General features: G+C 43.5%; 1 protein-coding gene across 6 annotated transcripts in view; it reads right to left on the bottom strand.

Annotated features, from left to right (window-relative positions):
• mtus1b (microtubule associated tumor suppressor 1b) overlaps positions 1–13,280 on the bottom strand; it is an 84,267-nt gene extending 70,987 nt beyond the window's left edge. Inside the window, exon 1 of one of the 6 annotated variants that reach the window (XM_061772094.1) lies at positions 13,070–13,280. The gene's annotated coding sequence lies outside the window, so the exon portion shown is untranslated. Of the gene's footprint in view, positions 1–12,786; positions 13,030–13,069 lie in introns of those variants that run through there. The other 5 variants (XM_061772093.1, XM_061772087.1, XM_061772090.1 and 2 more) reach the window with 5 other exon arrangements.
• Positions 13,281–17,201: the final 3,921 nt, after the last annotated feature.

The raw sequence follows: 17,201 nt of genomic DNA, 5'->3' as shown, positions 1-17,201 counted from the left end.
ATTCTCTGGTCTGATGAGGCCAAGATAGAACTTTTTGGCATTAATTCTAAGCAGTATGTGAGAAGAAAACCAGGCACTGCTCATCGCCTGTCCAATACAGTCACAACAGTGAAGCATGGTGGTGGTGGCAGCATCATGCTGTGGGGGTGTTTTTTCAGCTGCAGGGACAGGTTGACTGGTTGCAATCGAAGGAAAGATTAATGTGGCCAAGTACAGGGATATCCTGGACGCAAACCTTCTCCAGTGTGCTCAGGACCTCAGACTGGACTGAAGGTTCACCTTCTAACAAGACAATGACCCTAAGCACACAGCTAAAATAACAAAGGAGTGGTTTCTTGACTGACTCAGCCAGAGCCCTGACTTAACCCCAATTGATCATCTCTGGAGAGACCTGGAAATGGCTGCCCACCACTGTTCACCATTCCACCTGGCAGAACTGGAGAGGATCTGCAAGGAGGAATAGCAGAGGATCCCCAAATCCAGGTGTGAAAAACATGTTGCATCATTCCCAAAAAGTCTCATGGCTGTATTAGCTCAAAAGGTGCTTCTACTAAATACTGAGCAAAGGGTCTGAATACTTATGGCTGTGTGATATTTCAGTGTTTCTTTTTTAATAAATCTGCAAATATGTCAACAATTCCATTTTTTCTGTCAATATGCGGTGCTCTGTGTACATTAATGAGGAAGAAAAATAAACTTAAAATGATTTTCTCAAATGGCTGCAATATAAGAAAGAGTGAACAATTTAAGGGGATCTGAATACTTTCCGTACCCACTGTATATTTTATTTTACAATAATACTCAACTCTATTTATAATTTCATTATGTACCAGTGGCTAAAAAAGGAACGGTTGCAGTGTAAAAATCTTCAAGCCAAACTTATATGTAGTTAGCCACATCACGTGTTTATGTGGCTAAACCTTTAGCCACACTTATCGAGTCCTCGTCACTGGGAACTAAGCCGATAGGCTTTAACGATGTGGGCCAAATTAAAACTACTTAGTCATAAACCAGGAGTAGGGCACAAAGATTTGCGAAAATGTTTCTTGTTTCTTTTAAGAAAACATTGCGATTGTGATTTAGCATGCGATTTTTCAGGACGAAGTTTGTGACCTTCAGCATTGCACTGCAAAAAAGGATATGTAAGAAAGTAAACTATCTTGATAAGCAACTTTTGCATTAGAAAATGTATGTTAAAGGTAAAATATGTAACTTTTTCTTCGTAAGAAATTATAGCCAATTTTAAGATGTAATTGCCAGAAACAAGCAAGAATCATGGGTTGCACAAAAATTTGCATAAAATCCAGAACAGAGGAGCAAGACCATCCATCCATCCATTTTCTGAGCAGCTTCTCCTCACTTGGGTCGCAGGCGTGCTGGAGCCTATCCCAGCTGTCATCGGGCAGGAGGCGGGGTACACCCTGAACTGGTTGCCAGCCAATCACAGGGCACATACAAACAAACAACCATTCGCACTCACAGTCACACCTACGGGCAATTTAGAGTCACCAATTAATGCATGTTTTTGGGATGTGGGAGGAAACCGGAGCGCCCGGAGAAAACCCACGCAGGCACGGGGAGAACATGCAAACTCCACACAGGCGGGGCCAGGGATTGAACCCGGGTCCTCAGAACTGTGAGGCTGACGCTCTAACCAGTCGTCCACCGTGCCACCAGGAGCAAGACCTTTTTTCTTATTTTAAGATTGCACAACTTCTCAATTTAGGAAATTAGGGCAGGAGTCACCACCTTTTTTTAAGCTGAGCACTACATCTTGGGTACTGATTAATGCGAATGGCTACCAGTCAGATACACACTTCCAAAATAAATGTGCTCAAATTACCTTTAATAATGTCATTATTATTATTGTTCATGATATTTATTTATATGAAGGCACTGATCACATTAATGATGCCTCACAATAATTAGAAGACAGATAAAAATTACCATAATTTCTCATGTATAATGTGCGCCCATGTATAATACGCCCCCCCAAAGTTGACCTCAAAATTATACATACATTTTTTAAATTGGTAATGGACTAATGCTTAACAAGCTGAGTTAAATGAGTGTGGAATATTTTTCAAATTAGGTCTCTTATATTACATTCAACTTAAATACCGTAATTTGTCTCATGTATAATGCCCACCCATGTATAATACGCACCCCCAAAGTTGACATAAAAATTATACATACATTTTTTAAATTGGTAATGGACTAATGCTTAACAAGCTGAATTAAATGAGTGTGGAATATTTTTCAAATTAGGTCTCTTATATTACATTTAACTCAAATACCGTAATTTTTTCTTGTGTATAATGCGCACCCATGTATAATACGCACCCTCAAAGTTGACCTCAAAATTCTGGAAAAACCTGCTACCTATGTATAATGCATTTTTACAATGCATGATTTTGCTTCTACCCATATGACCAAAACAGGAAGTATTATCTGTATTTTGTTAGTTTTTTCAAATAATTATTCTGAAGTTAAACACTTTATTTGAACATGTAATACTTTCTTTTTATTTACTTGCTCTTATTTTGAAATTCACAGCCCTACTTGTATTTTAATAAATGAGAAAACCCACAGTTGTGCTCATATGCTTGATTAAGATGATTTGATTTGTAAGATGGGTACAATTCTTGAAAGAAAACATGAAGGGCTAGACGAAACACATTTAATTTTATTGTAATGGAATTCAAATTAAACAGTCAAGCATTTCAGAAAAGCATTATCACTAAACATAACCATAAAGAAATTAATGATGGTTGATGTTCAGTTATCAGTCATATTTAAAAATATATATATATTTCACAAATTTTGCCAAATTTTGCCAGGGCATGCAAACTTATGAGCACAAATGTATATATATGCAGTCATGCGTACCCCTGCCATATAGGAATGAAAGTGGCTACACCTTTTTCATAAACTCTAAGTGGCGGTGGCATATTGGAATGAAAGTATACAGGTTTATCATAACCTCTAGATGGCGGCATACATTTATAAAATGTGAAAGTTTTTTTTCCATTTTCCCCTGTACCTATGTATAATGCCCACTATTGACTTTTGACAATTGTTTGGGGGGAAAAAATGCACATAATACACAAGAAATTACGGTATTCTATTCCATTCAATTAGGAGTTCAAATACAACTACACTGTGGATGTTCAATAGAATGTGATTTAAAAAAATAAAACAAGTTCTGCCAATAACGTTGTCATAAATACTTGCTTTTGCTATTGGTGTATTTTTATTATTGGGATAACATATTTGAAATCCATAACTAATATGTACTTGAAATCATAGTCAAGTTACCTTTAAGTGAGTAAGCGCATAAGGTTAATGCAAAAGCTCACCCTAATGTTAAGTAAAAAATAGAATTGTGCTTTGGACTTCCATCCATCCATCCATTTTCTGAGCCGCTTCTCCTCACTAGGGTCGCGGGCGTGCTGGAGCCCATCCCAGCTGTCATCGGGTAGGAGGCGGGGATACACCCTGAACTGGTTGCCAGCCAATCGCAGGGCACATAGAAACAAACAACCATTCACACTCACAGTCACAGTCATGCCTACGGGCAATTTAGAGTCTCCAATTAATGCATGTTTTTGGGATGTGGGAGGAAACCGGAGTGCCCGGAGAAAACCCACAGGGAGAACATGCAAACTCCACACAGGCGGGGACGGGGATTGAACCCGGGTCCTCAGAACTGTGAGGCTGACGCTCTAACCAGTCGGCCACCGTGCCGCCTGCTTTGGAGTTACCTAATCAAATTACATGGCACAACTGTACGTAATTTAAAAATGTTTTTAATGTGATTATTTTTGTTTAAGAATGCTTCAAGGCCCCTGATATAACTCTGAATTGCTTGTTTTAAGTATCATTTTTGAATAAACTGTCTTATTCTAAACTGATGTTGCTTGGAACCAGCTCAAAGGAGAAAAATCATATTTTGTTTCAAGAAAATATGTCCTACTGACGAGATGTAAATACCATGAAATAAAAGATGGAATTCTGAACTTTTGTCTCATATTCATCTTTTGATCTGAAACCCAAATCTCTTCAGTATACAACAAAAACAAAGGAACTGACCTTGCCGTTCCACTAGTATTTGAAGGGGACTGTATATTGGGTAAAACTATCATACGTACCAAAAATGCAAAAACCTCTTTTAAATACGGTGGTCTCCAACACTTCTACACTGGTGGAATAAACACACAATTTAGCCCCTGCTATTTGGGATTATAGTAAAAGTAATCTTAGTACATCATGTGTAGCATGCCCACCATCAGCTGCGCAAGGGTGTTTGATCAAATTTCTTTGATATTCTATGGTGTAATTTTACAAACAAGTAATTGATTGATTGTTACTTAAATTCTATATTCAAGGATATGAGAATTTCTCTCTGAATGTTCTGCATTCCTGACAGAATAACAGAATAATGCTGCACCAAGGAGTTCGGCTGCATGAGAATGGAGCTGTGACCCTGCCCCTTTCATCTAACTTTGGTGACCATAGCACAAATGCTTTGGATGAATGGGCAAAAAGTCCCCAGACTCTAAAACCTTGTAAAACCAGAATGGAAACTATTGCAGGCGCAAAGAAGAGACCATTCATCCATCTTCCATTCTGCTTAACCACACTAGGGTCACGGGTGTGCTGGACCCTATTCCAACCTGGACTGGTCGCCAGCTAATTGGAGGGCACACATAGACAAACATTTACATTAACACCTATGAACAACTTAAAAGTCTTCAATTAACCTAACACGAATGTTTTTGGAACATGGGATGAAACCGCAGAGAAAACCACGCAAGCATGGCGGGAACATTCAAACTCCACACAGAAGGGCCAGAGCCACGACCTCAGAACTGTGAGACGGCTGTGCTAACCAACCATGACACCCAAAGAAGAGACAGACCATTTTCTTCAATTTCCATTTTCTTTGAAATATAACTGTCTCAATACTTTTGTTCTTAGTATTGTAAATATTGTTATCCTCATATCATACAGAGGGAACCTGTAGGATTTCTGCTCCTTAACCCTAGATAGAAGTACAGGACAATGCAAAGGACAACCTGTTATGTAACTCAGAATACTGCTACAGCACTGGTGCACTATTGCTTCGACCAGTGTTTCCAACCTTTATTGAGACAAGATGCGCATTATACATTTGTAATAATCTCACTGCACAACCCCAAACAAAAATGTCACAAAAAGTATGGATACTGAACTTATGATGGTCTCATCTCAATTTACTCACAAATTGACTTACTCTTTGTGAAATCTGTGTCTGTTTAATTTAACAGTGCTGCTACACCTGCAGAATGCCATGACTGATTCTTTTATTTATTATAAATGGCAACAGGTGGATACACTGTTGGTTTATCGTACCTTCTGCCATCAAATAGAAGAGCATTTGATTCCTCTGCTCATTACTATATAGTGGGTACGGAAAGTATTCAGACCCCCTAAAAATCTTCACTGTTACATTGCAGCCATTTGCTAAAATCCTTTGTTAATTTTTTTTACTCATGAATGTGCACACAGCACCCCATATTGACAGAAAAAAACAGAATTGTTAAAATTATTGCGGATTTATTAAAAAAGAAAAACTGAAATATCACACAGCCATAAGTATTCAGACACTTTGCTGTGACACTCAAATATTTAACTCGGGTGTCATCCATTTCTTCTGATCATCCTTAAGATGGTTCAAAACATTCATTGGAGTCCAGCTGCGTTTGATTATACTGATTGGACTTGATTAGGAAAGCCACACACCTGTCTATATAAGACCTTACAGCTCACAGTGCATGTCAGAAAAAATGAGAATCATGAGGTAAAAGGAACTGCTGCCTGAAGAGCTCAGAGACAGAATTGTTGGAAGGCACAGATCTGGCCCAGGTTACAAAAAAATAATTTCTGCTGCACTTAAGGTTCTTAAGAACACAGTGGCCTCCATAATCCTGAAATGGAAGACGTTTGGGATGACCAGAACCCTTCCTAGAGCTGGCCATCGGCCAAACTGAGCAATCGGGGGAGAAGAGCCTTGGTGACAGAGGTAAAGAAGAACCCAAAGATCACTGTGGCTGAGCTCCAGAGATGCAGTCGGGAGATGGGAGAAAGTTCTAGAAAGTCAACCATCACTGCAGCCCTCCATCAGTCGGGGCTTTTTGGCAGAGTGGCCCGACGGAAGCCTCTCCTCAGTGCAAGACACATGAAAGCCCGCATGGAGTTTGCTAAAAAAAAAACCTGAAGGACTCCAAGATGGTGAGAAATAAGATTCTCTGGTCTGATGAGACCAAGATAGAACTTTTTGGCCATAATTCTAAGGGGTATGTGTGGAGAAAACCAGGCATTGCTCACCATCTGTCCAATACAGTCTCAACAGTGAAAGATGAATGCAGCCAAGTACAGGGATATGCTGAACGAAAACCTTCTCCAGAATGCTCAGGACCGCAGACTGGGCCGAAGGTTCACCTTCCAAAAAGACAATAACCCTAACCACACAGCTAAAATACCGAAGGAGTTGCTTCAGAACAACTCAGTGACTGTTCCTGAATGGCCCAGCCAGAGCCCTGGTTTAAACCCAATTGAGCATCCCTGGAGAGACCTGAAAATGACTGTCCACCAACGTCCGCCATCCCACCTGGCAGAACTGGAGAGGATCTGCAAGGAGGAATGGCAGAGGATTTGTGAAAAACTTGTTGCATCATTCCCCAAAAGACTCATGGCTGTATTAGCTCAAAAGGGTGCTTGTCATGTGTGTGTGTGTGTTCCGGGTTTTGTCTTCCCCCCTGTTTCACACACACCTGCTCCTGTGAGCATCTTCATCACCTGTGCCTCGTTCACCCTAATTACCCCTTGTATATAACCTCGTGTCACATTTCCTCTCGTTGCCAGTTCGTTGTACCTTGTCGTCGCGTTCCAGCATTCCTTGTTTCCACGTCATAGATTCACAGTAAGACTTGACCCTGTTCCGATTATCGACCTTGTCTCTTTGCCTCATGTTTTTGGATACTGTTGCCTCTCTTGGATTGCCTGCCTGTGTACCGACCTATGCCCGTCTATTAAACCTCTCTTTTTGGAAACTGTCAATTTGTTTTGGAGTCGTGCATTTTTGGGTCCTATCCTCTGTTCCGTTCATGACAGAACGAACTGGCCAGAACATGGACCCAGCAGACTCAGACCCGGTGCGCAAAGCCCTTCAAGCGCAGGGTCAACGCCTCGCGAAGCAGGATGAGCAGATTGCCGCCCTCCACCTTCATCTAGAGGGACTGTCAAGGAATCAGGACAATATGATGAGGCAGGTGGCCTCGCAGTTTGAACTTCTTTTGAAATTTTTTCAAGAGAAGGAACCAGTTGGCACCACACCCAGTACTGCCACGGAATTTCCGTGTGAAGTAGTCACCATGCAGCCACCTGCCACCTCCGCTGCTGCTGTCTGCCCACAGCTCTCTCGACCGGAGAGGTTCTCTGGAGAATCTGGGAACATTAAGCCGTTCATCACGCAGTGTGAACTCCACTTTGAACTGCAGGCAGCCGCCTTCCCCACCGAGCGGGCAAAGATCGCATTCGTCATTTCCCACCTGACTGGTCGTGCGGAGGCGTGGGCTACTGCTGAATGGAGCCGCAATTCCGCCGCGTGTCATTCATGGGCTTTTTTCGTCAAGACTATGGAGCAAATTTTTCAATTTTCCACTCCTGATCGTGAGGCAGCTCGCTCCCTTGTCACCTTACAACAAGGCAAGCGCAGGGTGTCAGATTACGCGATTGAGTTTCGCATTCTAGCAGCTGAGACTCATTGGAATAATCGGGCGCTACTCGATGCCTTTTTTCAAGGACTATCCCCCGCCGTCAAGGATCATTTAGTCCCGCTAGACCTGCCAACCGACTTGGACACTCTCATCGCTCTCGCCCTCAAGATCGACAGAAGGCTTTTGGATCGCGAGCTGGATGGAGATCGGCGGAGGGATGCATCACCGCGCACTTGGAGGACGAGCCTCGGTGACAAGCCAAACCAAGGCAGATTCCCTGCTGCCAGTCTCAATCCACTGGCTAGCGTCACCACGGATGAGCCCATGCAACTGGGCAGGTTCCGTCTCTCCCCTGAGGAACGTCAACGCCGGCTGAGGGAAGGGCGGTGCTTCTACTGCGGTCAGTTGGGTCATTCCGTGAGCAACTGTCACGTCAAAGTTGCCGGTGCCGGTAGCCAGGGCACGGGAGAGGTGAGTCTGAATTTCATTAAGGAAGACCCTACACGGGTTCTTCCTAAAGTGACACTATGCTCTCCTGATCAAGAAATTCATACACCTGTTTTAATTGACTCTGGTTCTGATGCAAACTTACTCAACTCCATCCTTGTTAGACGTATGCACCTTAGAACCTTTGGAATAAAACGCCACCGCAACACCTATGCTGCAGACGGCAGTTTTATGGGCAAGATCACTCACCGCACCCAAACACTCACATTGACATTCCCTGATTCTCACTCGGAACGTATTAGTTTTCATGTTTTTGACGCCATAAATCATGACGTTATCTTAGGGAACCCATGGTTGAAATTACATAACCCCCACATTGACTGGTCCTCTGGGCAGGTTATGTCATGGGGCAGCAATTGCGCCCGGAACTGTTTCAAGCCGCCACGTGATGTTCAGGGTCATGTTTCTAAGGACACTCCACAGACCCCATCTGCGGATCCTGATTTATCTCAAGTGCCCACCTGTTATCAGGATATTAAAGATGTTTTTTCCAAGTCCAAGGCCAAATCCCTTCCACCCCACAGACCTTATGACTGTGCTATTGACTTGCTGCCTGGAACCTCACCCCCACGAGGGAGGTTGTTCTCTCTTTCAGGGCCGGAACACAAGGCCATGAAGGAATACGTAGAAGAATCACTGGCAGCCGGGATCATTCGCCCATCTTCATCCCCTGCGGGAGCAGGATTTTTCTTCGTGGACAAGAAAGACAAGACCCTGCGACCCTGTATCGATTACCGGGGTCTCAATGAGATCACGGTAAAAAACAGGTACCCTCTTCCTCTCATCTCCACCGCCTTTGAGTTCCTGGAGGGAGCCAAGATTTTCACAAAACTGGACTTAAGAAATGCATATCATCTAGTCAGGATAAGGGAGGGGGATGAATGGAAAACAGCATTCAACACACCAACGGGACATTATGAATATTTGGTAATGCCTTTTGGGCTTACTAACGCTCCAGCTGTTTTCCAGAACCTTGTCAACGATGTCCTGCGCGACATGTTGAATGTTTATGTTTTTGTTTATTTAGATGATATTCTGATATTCTCCCCGGATGAGGAGACTCACATTATTCATGTCCGCTCTGTTTTGCAGCAGTTACTGCAGAATCAACTCTATGTCAAGGCTGAGAAATGTGAGTTCCACCAGGCGTCCGTTTCTTTTCTGGGTTTCGTCCTGGCTCAAGGTGAAGTCAAGATGGACCCTTGCAAAGTCAATGCCGTTATTAATTGGCCTACTCCCACGTCACGCAAAGATGTACAAAGGTTCTTAGGGTTCGCAAACTTCTACAGGAAATTCATCAGGAATTTCAGTTCTATTGCCTCTCCTTTGCATGATCTTACCTCGCCACACAAACCTTTTGTATGGAACCCGCTTTGTCATGCAGCTTTTCAAAAACTTAAGTCGAGCTTTACCTCCGCTCCCATCCTTACTTTGCCAGATCTTAAACAGCAGTTTGTGGTAGAAGTTGATGCGTCTGATGCCGGAATAGGAGCAGTGCTCTCCCAGAAGTCTCTCAAGGATGAGAAGTTACATCCTTGTGCGTTTCTCTCCAAAAAATTGACCCCAGCTGAAAAAAATTATGACATTGGCGACCGTGAACTGTTGGCAGTCAAGGTGGCTTTGATGGAGTGGAGGCACTGGCTAGAGGGGGCACATACTCCGTTTTTAGTATGGACAGATCACAAGAACCTTGAATATATTAAAACTGCCAAAAGATTAAATGCGAGGCAGGCTAGATGGGCTCTTTTCTTCTCTCGATTTAATTTTACGTTATCATACCGACCGGGTTCTAAAAATGGTAAGCCAGATGCTTTGTCACGCATTTTCTCCGAGGAGAGTTCTTTGTCAGACCCTAAGACTATTTTGCCTAAGTCATGCTTCATTTCCGCTTTTGTTTGGGACATTGAGACTGCGGTTGAAGGGGCTCTGAAAGACACTCCTAGCCCTGAAGATTGCCCCGAGAACAGGCTTTATGTGGTTCCGACCTTAAGGGGAAAAGTCATCCACTGGGCTCACACGAACCGAACGGTATGTCACCCAGGCATTGCCAAGACGCTATCGGTGGTCGAACAGCGCTTTTGGTGGCCTAATGTTAGGAGGGATGTTAGCGATTACGTCAATGCTTGCCAGGTATGTGCTGCTAACAAGGCCTCTCATCAACGTCCTTCTGGGGAGTTGCGACCCCTGCCAATACCACAACGTCCTTGGTCAGACATTTCCGTAGACTTTGTTACAGGATTACCGGCCTCTAAAGGCAATACCACCATTCTTACAGTTGTTGACAGGTTCTCTAAGATGGCGCACTTCATTGCACTTCCAAAACTCCCCTCAGCTAAAGACACTGCCGAGCTAATGATTAATCAGGTTTTTAAGTTCCATGGTTTCCCCAAGAATGTGGTGTCTGATAGGGGTCCCCAATTCATTTCGCAATTTTGGAAGGAGTTTTGTAAACTCATAGGTGCTACCGTCAGTCTGTCATCCGGGTTTCATCCTGAAACCAACGGCCAAACCGAGAGGCTGAACCAGGACCTGGAGACGGGGCTCCGATGTCTCGCTTCACAGGAGCCGCGATCCTGGTCTCAGAAACTGGTTTGGGTCGAATTCTCCCACAATTCCCTCCCCTCTGCATCCACTGGTCTATCGCCTTTTCACGTTGTGCATGGTTACCAACCATCTCTGTTTCCTGCCATAGCCCCAGAATCCACAGTTCCAGCGGCATTAACCTTGGTGAGACGCTGCAGGAGGACCTGGGAGCGAGCCCGCCAGATGCTGCTGCGCCAGGGACGGTCCTACAAAGCCGCTGCTGACCGTCGGAGGACACCGGCCCCGAACTACAAAGTGGGTCAGCGAGTTTGGCTTTCGACCAAACATATTCCACTCCGGGTGGAGTCCAAGAAGCTCGCTCCCAGGTTCGTTGGGCCCTTCCCCATCACAAAAATAATCAACCCTGTCACCGTGAAGCTGAGGCTCCCAAGGTCTATGCGGGTCCACCCTACTTTTCACGTCAGCCTACTCAAGCCAGCCCGGGAGTCCCCTCTGGTCCCGCCTTCCAGGCCCCCTCCTCCCCCCCGGTTTGTGGATGGGGGCCCTGTCTTCTCTGTGAAGCGGCTGTTGTCATCTCGTCGGAGGGGCAGGGGGTTTCAATATCTGGTGGACTGGGAGGGCTATGGGCCTGAGGAGCGTTCCTGGGTACCGTCTGCGTTTATCGTGGATGATTCGCTCATTCGGGACTTCCACGTTGCGCATCCAGGGGCCCCAGGGCCGTCTGGGGCCGGCCGTTAAGGGGGGGGTACTGTCATATGTGTGTGTGTGTTCCGGGTTTTGTCTTCCCCCCTGTTTCACACACACCTGCTCCTGTGAGCATCTTCATCACCTGTGCCTCGTTCACCCTAATTACCCCTTGTATATAACCTCGTGTCTCATTTCCTCTCGTTGCCAGTTCGTTGTACCTTGTCGTCGCGTTCCAGCATTCCTTGTTTCCACGTCATAGATTCACAGTAAGACTTGACCCTGTTCCGATTATCGACCTTGTCTCTTTGCCTCATGTTTTTGGATACTGTTGCCTCTCTTGGATTGCCTGCCTGTGTACCGACCTATGCCCGTCTATTAAACCTCTCTTTTTGGAAACTGTCAATTTGTTTTGGAGTCGTGCATTTTTGGGTCCTATCCTCTGTTCCGTTCATGACAGTGCTTCTACTAAATACCGAGGAAAGGGTCTGAATACTTATGGCTGTGTGATATTTCAGTTTTACTTTTTTAATAAATCTGCAAAAATGTCAACAATTCCATTTTTTTCTTTCAATATGGGGTGCTGTGTGTATATTAATGAGGAAAAAATGGATTTAAATGATTTTAGCAAATGGCTGCAATATAACAAAGAGTTAAAAATTTAAGGGGGTCTGAATACTTTCTGTCCCCACTGTACATCGCTGGCATAGGTAGATGAACAAATGTGTATTTGAAGTTGATAAATATTCATCCATCCATCCATTTTCTGAGCTGCTTCTCCTCACTAGGGTCGCGGGCGTGCTGGATTCTATCCCAGCTATCATCGGGCAGGAGGCGGGGTACACCCTGAACTGGTTGCCAGCCAATCGCAGGGCATACATAAACAAACAACCATTCACACTCACATTCACTCCTACGCCAATTTAGAGTTTTCAATCAATCTACTGGGATGTTGGAGAAAACCGGAGTGCCCGGAGAAAACCCACGCAGGCACGGGGAGAACATGCAAACTCCACACAGGCGGGGCCGTGGATTGAACCCCAGTCCTCAGAATTGTGAGGCAGTCGTCCACCGTGCCGCCGATAAATAATCATTTCAGACAAAAAAAACTGATGTTCTCTCATGATACATCGTGTGCCAAGTCACCCTGGTTGGGAATCACTGGCTTACAAACAATGCTACAAAAATCAGCCTCATTAATAACGGGGTTTTAAATTGTGTATTCCGATTAATAATTAACTTCTCAAACGTACTTAAAGAGTTTAGTTAGTGTTGTTGACACAGCCCCTACCTTTACTGACAAATCCAGCAATACGAACAATATGATGATCTTCACATTTTCCGCCCTACCATTGTCGGTTTCTTTGACTTCACGTCATCTTAAAGAGCAACGTTTAAACGTTTTCCATATCAAGGGAGGCGTGTCAAAAGAGTGACTGACATCGTGTCATTTACAATTGCAACACGGTCGACAAGCGCCGGGGGTAAAGTATGAAATATGAATCGCTGTGAAGTTATTCGTGCTCAAAAAGACACCAGTAGCAGTGCGAAGAAGCACGCGAGATTAAACTCACCGTCGTCAGCAGACCTAAGAAGGCTTTATTTGGAGCATCCCAGCTGCACGCGGCTTTCACCTGCTCCCGCACGGACGAATTTCAGATTGCGCACCAGTAACACAGCCTTTCTCCCTCGCCACCTGAAAAAAAACCACACACACAAAAAAAGCGCAGCACACACGCACCAGCACTCGCGCACACGCCAACGATCTCTCTCTCACACACACAATGTTCCTAACACTGACGCTCATTGCAATGTCGTCACCTAAAAAGTATTATAGGAGCCTCGAATTCACTGCGGTGATGTTTTTAACTACACTACTGTAGTTCTAGGAAAATCAATTTCGATATTGTTATCAGTATGCGCGAATTTATTTTATAAAGCTCTGACTATGGCTTGTGTTTTAAACAGTGGCTTTCCCTCGCTATAATGTTTGTGATTGACTGAGATGTTTTGATTAACGCCAGTGGCGAGGCCAGCCGAGCCCAACCCAAAACTTGCTTTACCCCGTCCTATGAATTCGTCCTCAAATCAATTTGAAAAAATGAGAAGTATTTGTGTGGAATTTATTTATTTATTTATTTATTTTGAAAATAAAAGGTACGTTGGTGAATATCACACGCTTTGTTTTTGACAAAAAAAAAAGTAAACCTTTGAAGGGAACATGGACCTTCCCAACATGGCCGCCACATAGGCATGTCGGTTAGCGCGCTGACCTATAGTTTCATATCTATGGTCAGAAGGCTACACACATTTTCAATTGTGTTAACTCTAATGCCCCGTTAATCTTGATTTACAACCCTGACACAGTTGACCACACGACGATGTTTCAGTGGCTCCTCTTAAATTGATTTTTGTTATTTGTCGGCACTGACTCGGCAGGGGCTTGTAATGGTTCGTACTGCGAAGCTATTAGCTAATAAGATAATTAGGCATTTGGAGGTGGCGCTAGCTAATTGAATTGTCTCTGTGAAGTAGTTTATGCCGAGATAGGGCGTGTTCATACGTGTTTTTATTTTTGCTTTTATTTATTTTGTCAGAGTATGGGTCAGAAAAAGTTGACATGCCCTGCAAAAACTCTAATTCTTACCAAGAATATTTTATTTCTAGTCAAAACTAATTAAAGTTAGGCGCATTCCGATGCATAGTTTACATTGAAAATCAGTCTGTTTTATTAACTGTGTAAATACAAAACAGGATAAAATACAACATGGTCATTGTTTGAGTGAAAATGACCCAAAATATATTTATTATATCTCAAATTTGTCATTACACTTCACTTTTTTTTAAATCATTCCTTCTTCCAAACAGTTATGTTTCCTTTCATCACGTGAGTGGTTCAGAACTGCATTATTTAGCTCAGACTGTCATCTATTGGCTCAGACAAGCAACAGCAAAGTAATAACAAAAGGTCATAGACAGCCAAAATAAAAATCATGGGTATATACGACATTTCCAACAGTTTCGTCTGTGCTTTTCTGACAACACACCAGACTTTTTTTATAATGTATTGAATAAATAATAATAATAATAATTAGGCGGCACGGTGACCGACTGAAAGCCTGCAGCAAGCACATCTTGTTTGTTTTATTTCAAATCAGGGTCATGTTTACCACTGTGTTACATCACCTTTTCTTTTAACAACATTCAATAAATGTTTGGGAACTGAGGACACTAATTGTTGAAGCTTTGCCGAACTGTATTTACTGACATTGCTTTTCTGAAGTGTTCCTGAGCCCATGTGGTGGTATCCTCTACACATTGATGTCGGTTTTTGATGCAGTGCCGCCTGAAGGATCGAAGGTCACGGGCATTCAATGTTGGTTTCCGGCCTCGCCGCTTACATGCAGGGATTTCTCCAGATTCTCAGAACTTTTTGATGATGATATGGACCATAAATGATGAAATCCCTAAATTCTTTGCAATTGTACGTTGAGGAACATTGTCCTTAAACTGTTCGACTACTTTCTCACAAAGAGGTGAACCTCGCCCCATATTTGCTTGTGAATGACTGAGCAATTCAGGGAAGCTGCTTTTGTACCCAATCATGGCACCCTCCTGTTCCCAATTAGCCTGTTCACCTGTGGGATGTTCCAAACAGGTGTGTGATGAGCATTCCTTGACTTTCTCAGTCTTTTTTGCCACCTTTCCCAGCTTTTTCGGAACGCGTTGCAGCCATAAAATTCTAAGTGAATGATTATTTGCTAAAAACAATCAAGTTGATCAGTTTGAACATGAAATATCTTGTCTTTGTAGTGTATTGAATTAAATATAGGTCGAGCATGATTTGCAAATCATTGTATTCTGTTTTACTTATGTTTAACACAACGTCCCAACTTCATTGGAATTGGGGTTGTACATATGAGCAATCGAACTTTGTTGAGTCAAGGCACCTATTTCACATTTGAAAAATCTCACGGTTAACCACCAAACAAAAATATCATAAAATGTCCCAATACTGGACTCTTGTCTCGTTCAGTCACAAATGTACTTTCCTCTGTGAAATCTGGGCTCGTTTAGTTGAAAACAATGCTGATCCCTTTGCAGGAAGCCAACATATTCTGTTGTATGAATAGCAACAGGTGTATAAACAGCTGTCACTAAATGCAGCTGGCATAGATAGACGACCAAAGATATATTTCTGATTACTAAAAAAATATTGATATATTAATTACGTGTGTGTGTGTGTGTGTGTGTGTGTGTGTGTGTGCGTGACTGAATGAGAAACATGAACCTCGCGCAATTTGTAGGTTGTCACTTTATAAAGAGCCGTACATGGCATACATCAATGCATTAGGTTATGGCCAGATATCCACATAGAATATGGCGGACCGTCTCGCGTGTCGCATAGGATATCAGTGGAGCACGGGTAAGCTTCGAGACTGCAAAATGAGACTGCGGTCAAGCCAGCCTCCATTCGTCAAGTAGCAGTCAAGCCAGCCGCCCCTAATTTTGCTCATACTAGGCATTACGGTAATAGGTCGCCAACTCTCAGCGAGAGCCACCTTCAAAATAAAAGCTTCCCAATAATACGGACGGCAATGCTATTCGGTTAGGGAATGCAACCAGCAAAGTTAATCTGAATCTTGAGATGCATTAAAAAAAATTGTTTATTTGATATTTTATGAAAAATAAATGGTAAATGGACTGCACTTATACAGCGCTTAGCTACACCATCACAGTGCCCAAAGCGCTTTATAAAGCCTCACATTCATAAACCAATGGGCGACTGCTGCCATGTAAGGCGCTGCCAGGCCCACTGGGAGCAAATTGCGGTTCAGTGTCTTGCCCAAGGACTCTTCGAGATGCGGACAGTCGTAGCAGGGATTCAAACCTGTTCTACCTCCTGAGCCAAAGCCACCCTAAAATAATCCCATTGGTATCACAAGACAAGTCCAGATCTGTGTGACAGACCACCAAGGACTCCACTAAAAGAGGTTTGATGAAGATCTGATATTGTATTTCAAAATAAAAGTCTCTGAAAACTGCATATTTTGCTGTCATTACCCCTGACTGAAAAAAATCTGTTAAAAAAAAAAATCTATGAGGTATCCCAACACTGGTTCAGCACTGGAGGACACTACACCTCCTCATGTCTCCAACAAAAGTGGTCCCACCCAAATCTGATATGGCATTTCAAAATAAAAGTCCCTGAAATTGGTATATTTCACTATCACTACCACTTATTTAAAATATTCATAAAGAAAAATCTATGAGATATCGCAACACCAGTCCAGTTCTGGGGGACAGTACACCACCCCAGTTCTCCAGCAAAAGAGGTCCCATCCAAATCTGATGTGGCATTTCAAAATAAAAGTCCCCTGAAATTGGTATATTTCACTGTCACTACCACTTATTTAAAATATTTATCCATCCATTCATTTTCAACACCGCTTATCCTGGTTAGGGTCGCGGGATGCTGGAGCCTATCCCAGCTGACTTCGGGCAAAAGGCGGACTATACCCTGAACTAGTCGCCAGTCAGTCGCAGGGCACATATAGACACGGACAACCATTCGCACTCACATTCACACCGTCACTGAGTGGGAACTGAACCCACGCTGCCTGAGATGGCGGCACGGTGGACGACTGGTTAGAGCGTCAGCCTCACAGTTCTGAGGTGCGGGGTTCAATCCCCGTCCCTGCCTGT

Source organism: Phyllopteryx taeniolatus, chromosome 4 (genome assembly GCF_024500385.1).
Source record: "Phyllopteryx taeniolatus isolate TA_2022b chromosome 4, UOR_Ptae_1.2, whole genome shotgun sequence".
NCBI lineage: Eukaryota > Metazoa > Chordata > Actinopteri > Syngnathiformes > Syngnathidae > Phyllopteryx > Phyllopteryx taeniolatus.
This window is presented reverse-complemented; position numbering and strand designations above follow the sequence as displayed.